This window comes from Lagopus muta, unplaced genomic scaffold (genome assembly GCF_023343835.1).
Source record: "Lagopus muta isolate bLagMut1 unplaced genomic scaffold, bLagMut1 primary scaffold_91, whole genome shotgun sequence".
Taxonomy (NCBI): domain Eukaryota; kingdom Metazoa; phylum Chordata; class Aves; order Galliformes; family Phasianidae; genus Lagopus; species Lagopus muta.
In genome coordinates this window covers 75,625-84,623 of record NW_026040270.1, presented here as the reverse complement: position 1 = coordinate 84,623, position 8,999 = coordinate 75,625, and the positions used below count along the sequence as shown (strand labels likewise).

Sequence of the window (8,999 nt, the reverse complement as noted above, 5' to 3'; positions counted from 1 at the left end):
GAAAATAAGCGATATTTAAGGTTAAAAACAGGGATTTCTATGAAAATAAGCGATATTTTAGGGGAAAAACAGGGATTTCCATGAAAATCAGCGATATTTAAGGTTAAAAACAGGGATTTCTATGAAAATAAGCGATATTTAAGGGGAAAAACAGGGATTTCTATGAAAATAAGCGATATTTAAGGTTAAAAACAGGGATTTCTATGAAAATAAGCGATATTTAAGGTTAAAAACAGGGATTTCTATGAAAATAAGCGATATTTTAGGGGAAAAAGAGGGATTTCTATGAAAATCAGCGATATTTAAGGTTAAAAACAGGGATTTCTATGAAAATAAGCGATATTTAAGGTTAAAAACAGGGATTTCTATGAAAATAAGCGATATTTAAGGGGAAAAACAGGGATTTCTATGAAAATAAGCGATATTTTAGGGGAAAAACAGGGATTTCTATGAAAATAAGCGATATTTAAGGTTAAAAACGGGGATTTCTATGAAAATAAGCGATATTTAAGGTTAAAAACAGGGATTTCTATGAAAAAAAAAGCGATATTTAAGGTTAAAAACAGGGATTTCTATGAAAAAAAGCGATATTTAAGGTTAAAAACAGGGATTTCTATGAAAGTAAGCGATATTTTTGGGTTAAAAACAGGGATTTCTATGAAAATAAGCGATATTTAAGGTTAAAAACAGGGATTTCTATGAAAATAAGGGATATTTTAGGGGAAAAACAGGGATTTCCATGAAAATCAGCGATATTTAAGGGGAAAAACAGGGATTTCTATGAAAATCAGCGATATTTAAGGGGAAAAACAGGGATTTCTATGAAAATAAGCGATATTTAAGGTTAAAAACAGGGATTTCTATGAAAATCAGCGATATTTCAGGTTAAAAACAGGGATTTCTATGAAAATCAGCGATATTTAAGGTTAAAAACAGGGATTTCTATGAAAATAAGCGATATTTTAGGGGAAAAACAGGGATTTCTATGAAAGTAAGCGATATTTAAGGTTAAAAACAGGGATTTCTATGAAAATAAGCGATATTTAAGGTTCAAAACAGGGATTTCTATGAAAATAAGCGATATTTTTGGGTTAAAAACAGGGATTTCTATGAAAATAAGCGATATTTAAGGTTAAAAACAGGGATTTCTATGAAAATAAGCGATATTTAAGGTTCAAAACAGGGATTTCTATGAAAATAAGCGATATTTAAGGTTAAAAACAGGGATTTCTATGAAAATCAGCGATATTTAAGGTTAAAAACAGGGATTTCTATGAAAATAAGCGATATTTAAGGTTAAAAACAGGGATTTCTATGAAAATAAGCGATATTTTAGGGGAAAAACAGGGATTTCCATGAAAATCAGCGATATTTAAGGTTAAAAACAGGGATTTCTATGAAAATAAGCGATATTTAAGGGGAAAAACAGGGATTTCTATGAAAATCAGCGATATTTAAGGGGAAAAACAGGGATTTCTATGAAAATCAGCGATATTTTAGGGGAAAAACAGGGATTTCTATGAAAATAAGCGATATTTAAGGTTAAAAACAGGGATTTCTATGAAAATAAGCGATATTTAAGGGGAAAAACAGGGATTTCTATGAAAGTAAGCGATATTTTTGGGTTAAAAACAGGGATTTCCATGAAAATAAGCGATATTTAAGGTTAAAAACAGGGATTTCTATGAAAATAAGCGATATTTTAGGGGAAAAACAGGGATTTCTATGAAAATAAGCGATATTTTAGGGGAAAAACAGGGATTTCTAACAAAATAAGCGATATTTAAGGTTAAAAACAGGGATTTCTATGAAAATAAGCGATATTTAAGGTTAAAAACAGGGATTTCTATGAAAATAAGGGATATTTTAGGGGAAAAAACAGGGATTTCCATGAAAATCAGCGATATTTAAGGTTAAAAACAGGGATTTCTATGAAAATAAGCGATATTTTAGGGGAAAAACAGGGATTTCTATGAAAATAAGCGATATTTAAGGGGAAAAACAGGGATTTCTATGAAAATCAGCGATATTTCAGGTTAAAAACAGGGATTTCTATGAAAATAAGCGATATTTTAGGGGAAAAACAGGGATTTCTATGAAAATAAGCGATATTTAAGGTTAAAAACAGGGATTTCTATGAAAATCAGCGATATTTTAGGGGAAAAACAGGGATTTCTATGAAAATAAGCGATATTTAAGGTTAAAAACAGGGATTTCTATGAAAAAAAGCGATATTTAAGGTTAAAAACAGGGATTTCTATGAAAGTAAGCGATATTTTTGGGTTAAAAACAGGGATTTCTATGAAAATAAGCGATATTTAAGGTTAAAAACAGGGATTTCTATGAAAATAAGCGATATTTAAGGTTCAAAACAGGGATTTCTATGAAAATCAGCGATATTTAAGGGGAAAACCAGGGATTTCTAGGAAAATAAGCGATATTTTAGGGGAAAAACAGGGATTTCTATGAAAATAAGCGATATTTAAGGTTAAAAACAGGGATTTCTATGAAAATAAGCGATATTTTAGGGGAAAAACAGGGATTTCCATGAAAATCAGCGATATTTAAGGTTAAAAACAGGGATTTCTATGAAAATAAGCGATATTTAAGGGGAAAAACAGGGATTTCTATGAAAATAAGCGATATTTAAGGTTAAAAACAGGGATTTCTATGAAAATAAGCGATATTTAAGGTTAAAAACAGGGATTTCTATGAAAATAAGCGATATTTTAGGGGAAAAAGAGGGATTTCTATGAAAATCAGCGATATTTAAGGTTAAAAACAGGGATTTCTATGAAAATAAGCGATATTTAAGGTTAAAAACAGGGATTTCTATGAAAATAAGCGATATTTAAGGGGAAAAACAGGGATTTCTATGAAAATAAGCGATATTTTAGGGGAAAAACAGGGATTTCTATGAAAATAAGCGATATTTAAGGTTAAAAACGGGGATTTCTATGAAAATAAGCGATATTTAAGGTTAAAAACAGGGATTTCTATGAAAAAAAAAGCGATATTTAAGGTTAAAAACAGGGATTTCTATGAAAAAAAGCGATATTTAAGGTTAAAAACAGGGATTTCTATGAAAGTAAGCGATATTTTTGGGTTAAAAACAGGGATTTCTATGAAAATAAGCGATATTTAAGGTTAAAAACAGGGATTTCTATGAAAATAAGGGATATTTTAGGGGAAAAACAGGGATTTCCATGAAAATCAGCGATATTTAAGGGGAAAAACAGGGATTTCTATGAAAATCAGCGATATTTAAGGGGAAAAACAGGGATTTCTATGAAAATAAGCGATATTTAAGGTTAAAAACAGGGATTTCTATGAAAATCAGCGATATTTCAGGTTAAAAACAGGGATTTCTATGAAAATCAGCGATATTTAAGGTTAAAAACAGGGATTTCTATGAAAATAAGCGATATTTTAGGGGAAAAACAGGGATTTCTATGAAAGTAAGCGATATTTTTGGGTTAAAAACAGGGATTTCTATGAAAATAAGCGATATTTAAGGTTAAAAACAGGGATTTCTATGAAAATAAGCGATATTTAAGGTTCAAAACAGGGATTTCTATGAAAATAAGCGATATTTAAGGTTAAAAACAGGGATTTCTATGAAAATCAGCGATATTTAAGGTTAAAAACAGGGATTTCTATGAAAATAAGCGATATTTAAGGTTAAAAACAGGGATTTCTATGAAAATAAGCGATATTTTAGGGGAAAAACAGGGATTTCCATGAAAATCAGCGATATTTAAGGTTAAAAACAGGGATTTCTATGAAAATAAGCGATATTTAAGGGGAAAAACAGGGATTTCTATGAAAATCAGCGATATTTAAGGGGAAAAACAGGGATTTCTATGAAAATCAGCGATATTTTAGGTGAAAAAGAGGGATTTCTATGAAAATAAGCGATATTTTAGGGGAAAAACAGGGATTTCTATGAAAATCAGCGATATTTTAGGGGAAAAACAGGGATTTCTGTGAAAATAAGCGATATTTCAGGTGAAAAACAGGGATTTCTATGAAAATCAGCGATATTTTAGGGGAAAAACAGGGATTTCCATGAAAATAAGTGATATTTTAGGGGAACAACAGGGATTTCTATGAAAATAAGCGATATTGTAGGGGAACAACAGGGATTTCTATGAAAATCAGCGATATTTTAGGTGAAAAAGAGGGATTTCTATGAAAATAAGCGATATTTAAGGTTAAAAACAGGGATTTCTATGAAAATAAGCGATATTTAAGGTTAAAAACAGGGATTTCTATGAAAATAAGCGATATTTTAGGGGAAAAACAGGGATTTCTATGAAAATAAGCGATATTTTAGGGGAAAAACAGGGATTTCTATGAAAATAAGCGATATTTCAGGTTAAAAACAGGGATTTCTATGAAAATAAGCGATATTTAAGGTTAAAAACAGGGATTTCTATGAAAAAAAGCGATATTTTAGGGGAAAAACAGGGATTTCTATGAAAATAAGCGATATTTAAGGTTAAAAACAGGGATTTCTATGAAAATCAGCGATATTTTAGGGGAAAAACAGGGATTTCTATGAAAATAAGCGATATTTAAGGTTAAAAACAGGGATTTCTATGAAAAAAAGCGATATTTAAGGTTAAAAACAGGGATTTCTATGAAAGTAAGCGATATTTTTGGGTTAAAAACAGGGATTTCTATGAAAATAAGCGATATTTAAGGTTAAAAACAGGGATTTCTATGAAAATAAGCGATATTTAAGGTTCAAAACAGGGATTTCTATGAAAATCAGCGATATTTAAGGGGAAAACCAGGGATTTCTAGGAAAATAAGCGATATTTTAGGGGAAAAACAGGGATTTCTATGAAAATAAGCGATATTTAAGGTTAAAAACAGGGATTTCTATGAAAATAAGCGATATTTTAGGGGAAAAACAGGGATTTCCATGAAAATCAGCGATATTTAAGGTTAAAAACAGGGATTTCTATGAAAATAAGCGATATTTAAGGGGAAAAACAGGGATTTCTATGAAAATAAGCGATATTTAAGGTTAAAAACAGGGATTTCTATGAAAATAAGCGATATTTAAGGTTAAAAACAGGGATTTCTATGAAAATAAGCGATATTTAAGGTTAAAAACAGGGATTTCTATGAAAATAAGCAATATTTTAGGGGAAAAACAGGGATTTCTATGAAAATCAGCGATATTTAAGGTTAAAAACAGGGATTTCTATGAAAATAAGCGATAGTTTAGGGGAAAAAGAGGGATTTCGATGAAAATAAGCGATATTTTAGGGGAAAAACAGGGATTTCTATGAAAATAAGCGATATTTAAGGTTAAAAACAGGGATTTCTATGAAAATAAGCGATATTTTAGGGGAAAAAGAGGGATTTCGATGAAAATAAGCGATATTTTAGGGGAAAAACAGGGATTTCTATGAAAATAAGCGATATTTAAGGTTAAAAACAGGGATTTCTATGAAAATAAGCGATATTTAAAGTTAAAAACCGGGATTTCTATGAAAATCAGCGATATTTTAGGGGAAAAACAGGGATTTCTATGAAAATCAGCGATATTTAAGGGGAAAAACAGGGATTTCCATGAAAATAAGTGATATTTTAGGGGAAAAACAGGGATTTCTATGAAAATAAGCGATATTTAAGGGGAAAAACAGGGATTTCTATGAAAATAAGCGATATTTCAGGTTAAAAACAGGGATTTCTATGAAAATAAGCGATATTTTAGGGGAAAAACAGGGATTTCTATGAAAATAAGCGATATTTAAGGTGAAAAACAGGGATTTCTATGAAAATAAGCGATATTTTAGGGGAAAAACAGGGATTTCTAACAAAATAAGCGATATTTAAGGTTAAAAACAGGGATTTCTATGAAAATAAGCGATATTTAAGGTTAAAAACAGGGATTTCTATGAAAATAAGCGATATTTTAGGGGAAAAAGAGGGATTTCTATGAAAATCAGCGATATTTAAGGTTAAAAACAGGGATTTCTATGAAAATAAGCGATATTTAAGGTTAAAAACAGGGATTTCTATGAAAATCAGCGATATTTTAGCGGAAAAACAGGGATTTCCATGAAAATAAGTGATATTTTAGGGGAAAAACAGGGATTTCTATGAAAATAAGTGATATTTTAGGGGAAAAACAGGGATTTCTATGAAAATCAGCGATATTTCAGGTTAAAAACAGGGATTTCTATGAAAATCAGCGATATTTCAGGTTAAAAACAGGGATTTCTATGAAAATCAGCGATATTTAAGGTTAAAAACAGGGATTTCTATGAAAATAAGCGATATTTAAGGGGAAAAACAGGGATTTCCATGAAAATCAGCGATATTTAAGGTTAAAAACAGGGATTTCTATGAAAATAAGCGATATTTAAGGTTAAAAACAGGGATTTCTATGAAAATAAGCGATATTTTAGGGGAAAAACAGGGATTTCTATGAAAATAAGCGATATTTTAGGGGAAAAACAGGGATTTCTGTGAAAATAAGCGATATTTCAGGTGAAAAACAGGGATTTCTATGAAAATCAGCGATATTTTAGGGGAAAAAGAGTGATTTCTATGAAAATAAGCGATATTTCAGGTTAAAAACAGGGATTTCCAAGAAAATAAGTGATATTTCAGGTTAAAAACAGGGATTTCTATGAAAATCAGCGATATTTTAGGGGAAAAACAGGGATTTCTACGAAAATAAGTGATATTTTAGGGGAAAAACAGGGATTTCTATGAAAATAAGCGATATTGTAGGGGAAAAACAGGGATTTCTATGAAAATAAGCGATATTTAAGGTTAAAAACAGGGATTTCTATGAAAATAAGCGATATTTAAGGTTAAAAACAGGGATTTCTATGAAAATCAGCGATATTTAAGGTTAAAAACAGGGATTTCTATGAAAATAAGCGATATTTAAGGTTAAAAACAGGGATTTCTATGAAAATAAGCGATATTTAAGGTTAAAAACAGGGATTTCTATGAAAATCAGCGATATTTTAGGGGAAAAACAGGGATTTCTATGAAAATAAGCGATATTTCAGGTTAAAAACAGGGATTTCTATGAAAAAAAGCGATATTTAAGGGGAAAAACAGGGATTTCTATGAAAGTAAGCGATATTTTTGGGTTAAAAACAGGGATTTCTATGAAAATAAGCGATATTTAAGGTTAAAAACAGGGATTTCTATGAAAATAAGCGATATTTTAGGGGAAAAAACAGGGATTTCTATGAAAATAAGCGATATTTTAGGGGAAAAACAGGGATTTCTATGAAAATAAGCGATATTTAAGGTTAAAAACAGGGATTTCTATGAAAATAAGCGATATTTAAGGTTAAAAACAGGGATTTCTATGAAAATAAGGGATATTTTAGGGGAAAAACAGGGATTTCCATGAAAATCAGCGATATTTAAGGTTAAAAACAGGGATTTCTATGAAAATAAGCGATATTTTAGGGGAAAAACAGGGATTTCTATGAAAATAAGCGATATTTAAGGGGAAAAACAGGGATTTCTATGAAAATCAGTGATATTTCAGGTTAAAAACAGGGATTTCTATGAAAATAAGCGATATTTTTGGGTTAAAAACAGGGATTTCTATGAAAATCAGCGATATTTAAGGTTAAAAACAGGGATTTCTATGAAAATAAGCGATATTTTAGGGGAAAAACAGGGATTTCTATGAAAATAAGCGATATTTAAGGGGAAAAACAGGGATTTCTATGAAAATCAGCGATATTTCAGGTTAAAAACAGGGATTTCTATGAAAATAAGCGATATTTTTGGGTTAAAAACAGGGATTTCTATGAAAATCAGCGATATTTAAGGTTAAAAACAGGGATTTCTATGAAAATAAGCGATATTTTAGGGGAAAAACAGGGATTTCTATGAAAATAAGCGATATTTAAGGTTAAAAACGGGGATTTCTATGAAAATAAGCGATATTTAAGGGGAAAAACAGGGATTTCTATGAAAATAAGCGATATTTAAGGTTAAAAACAGGGATTTCTATGAAAATAAGCGATAGTTTAGGGGAAAAACAGGGATTTCTATGAAAATAAGCGATATTTAAGGTGAAAAACAGGGATTTCTATGAAAATAAGCAATATTTTAGGGGAAAAACAGGGATTTCTATGAAAATCAGCGATATTTAAGGTTAAAAACAGGGATTTCTATGAAAATAAGCGATAGTTTAGGGGAAAAAGAGGGATTTCGATGAAAATAAGCGATATTTTAGGGGAAAAACAGGGATTTCTATGAAAATAAGCGATATTTAAGGTTAAAAACAGGGATTTCTATGAAAATAAGCGATATTTTAGGGGAAAAAGAGGGATTTCGATGAAAATAAGCGATATTTTAGGGGAAAAACAGGGATTTCTATGAAAATAAGCGATATTTAAGGTTAAAAACAGGGATTTCTATGAAAATAAGCGATATTTAAAGTTAAAAACCGGGATTTCTATGAAAATCAGCGATATTTTAGGGGAAAAACAGGGATTTCTATGAAAATCAGCGATATTTAAGGGGAAAAACAGGGATTTCCATGAAAATAAGTGATATTTTAGGGGAAAAACAGGGATTTCTATGAAAATAAGCGATATTTTAGGGGAAAAACAGGGATTTCTATGAAAATAAGCGATATTTAAGGTTAAAAACAGGGATTTCCATGAAAATAAGCGATATTTAAGGGGAAAAACAGGGATTTCTATGAAAATAAGCGATATTTCAGGTTAAAAACAGGGATTTCTATGAAAATAAGCGATATTTTAGGGGAAAAACAGGGATTTCTATGAAAATAAGCGATATTTAAGGTGAAAAACAGGGATTTCTATGAAAATAAGCGATATTTTAGGGGAAAAACAGGGATTTCTAACAAAATAAGCGATATTTAAGGTTAAAAACAGGGATTTCTATGAAAATAAGCGATATTTAAGGTTAAAAACAGGGATTTCTATGAAAATAAGCGATATTTTAGGGGAAAAAGAGGGATTTCTATGAAA

The 8,999-nt window shown here is 30.3% G+C and overlaps 1 long non-coding RNA gene across 1 annotated transcript; it reads left to right on the top strand.

Moving 5' to 3' along the window:
- The first annotated feature begins 300 nt into the window (after positions 1–300).
- Positions 301–8,116, top strand: LOC125687841 (uncharacterized). Its single transcript, XR_007374438.1, has 3 exons — positions 301–512; positions 2,898–2,979; positions 7,868–8,116. It is a non-coding gene; the product is annotated as an uncharacterized LOC125687841 (long non-coding RNA).
- The last annotated feature ends 883 nt before the right edge of the window (positions 8,117–8,999 follow it).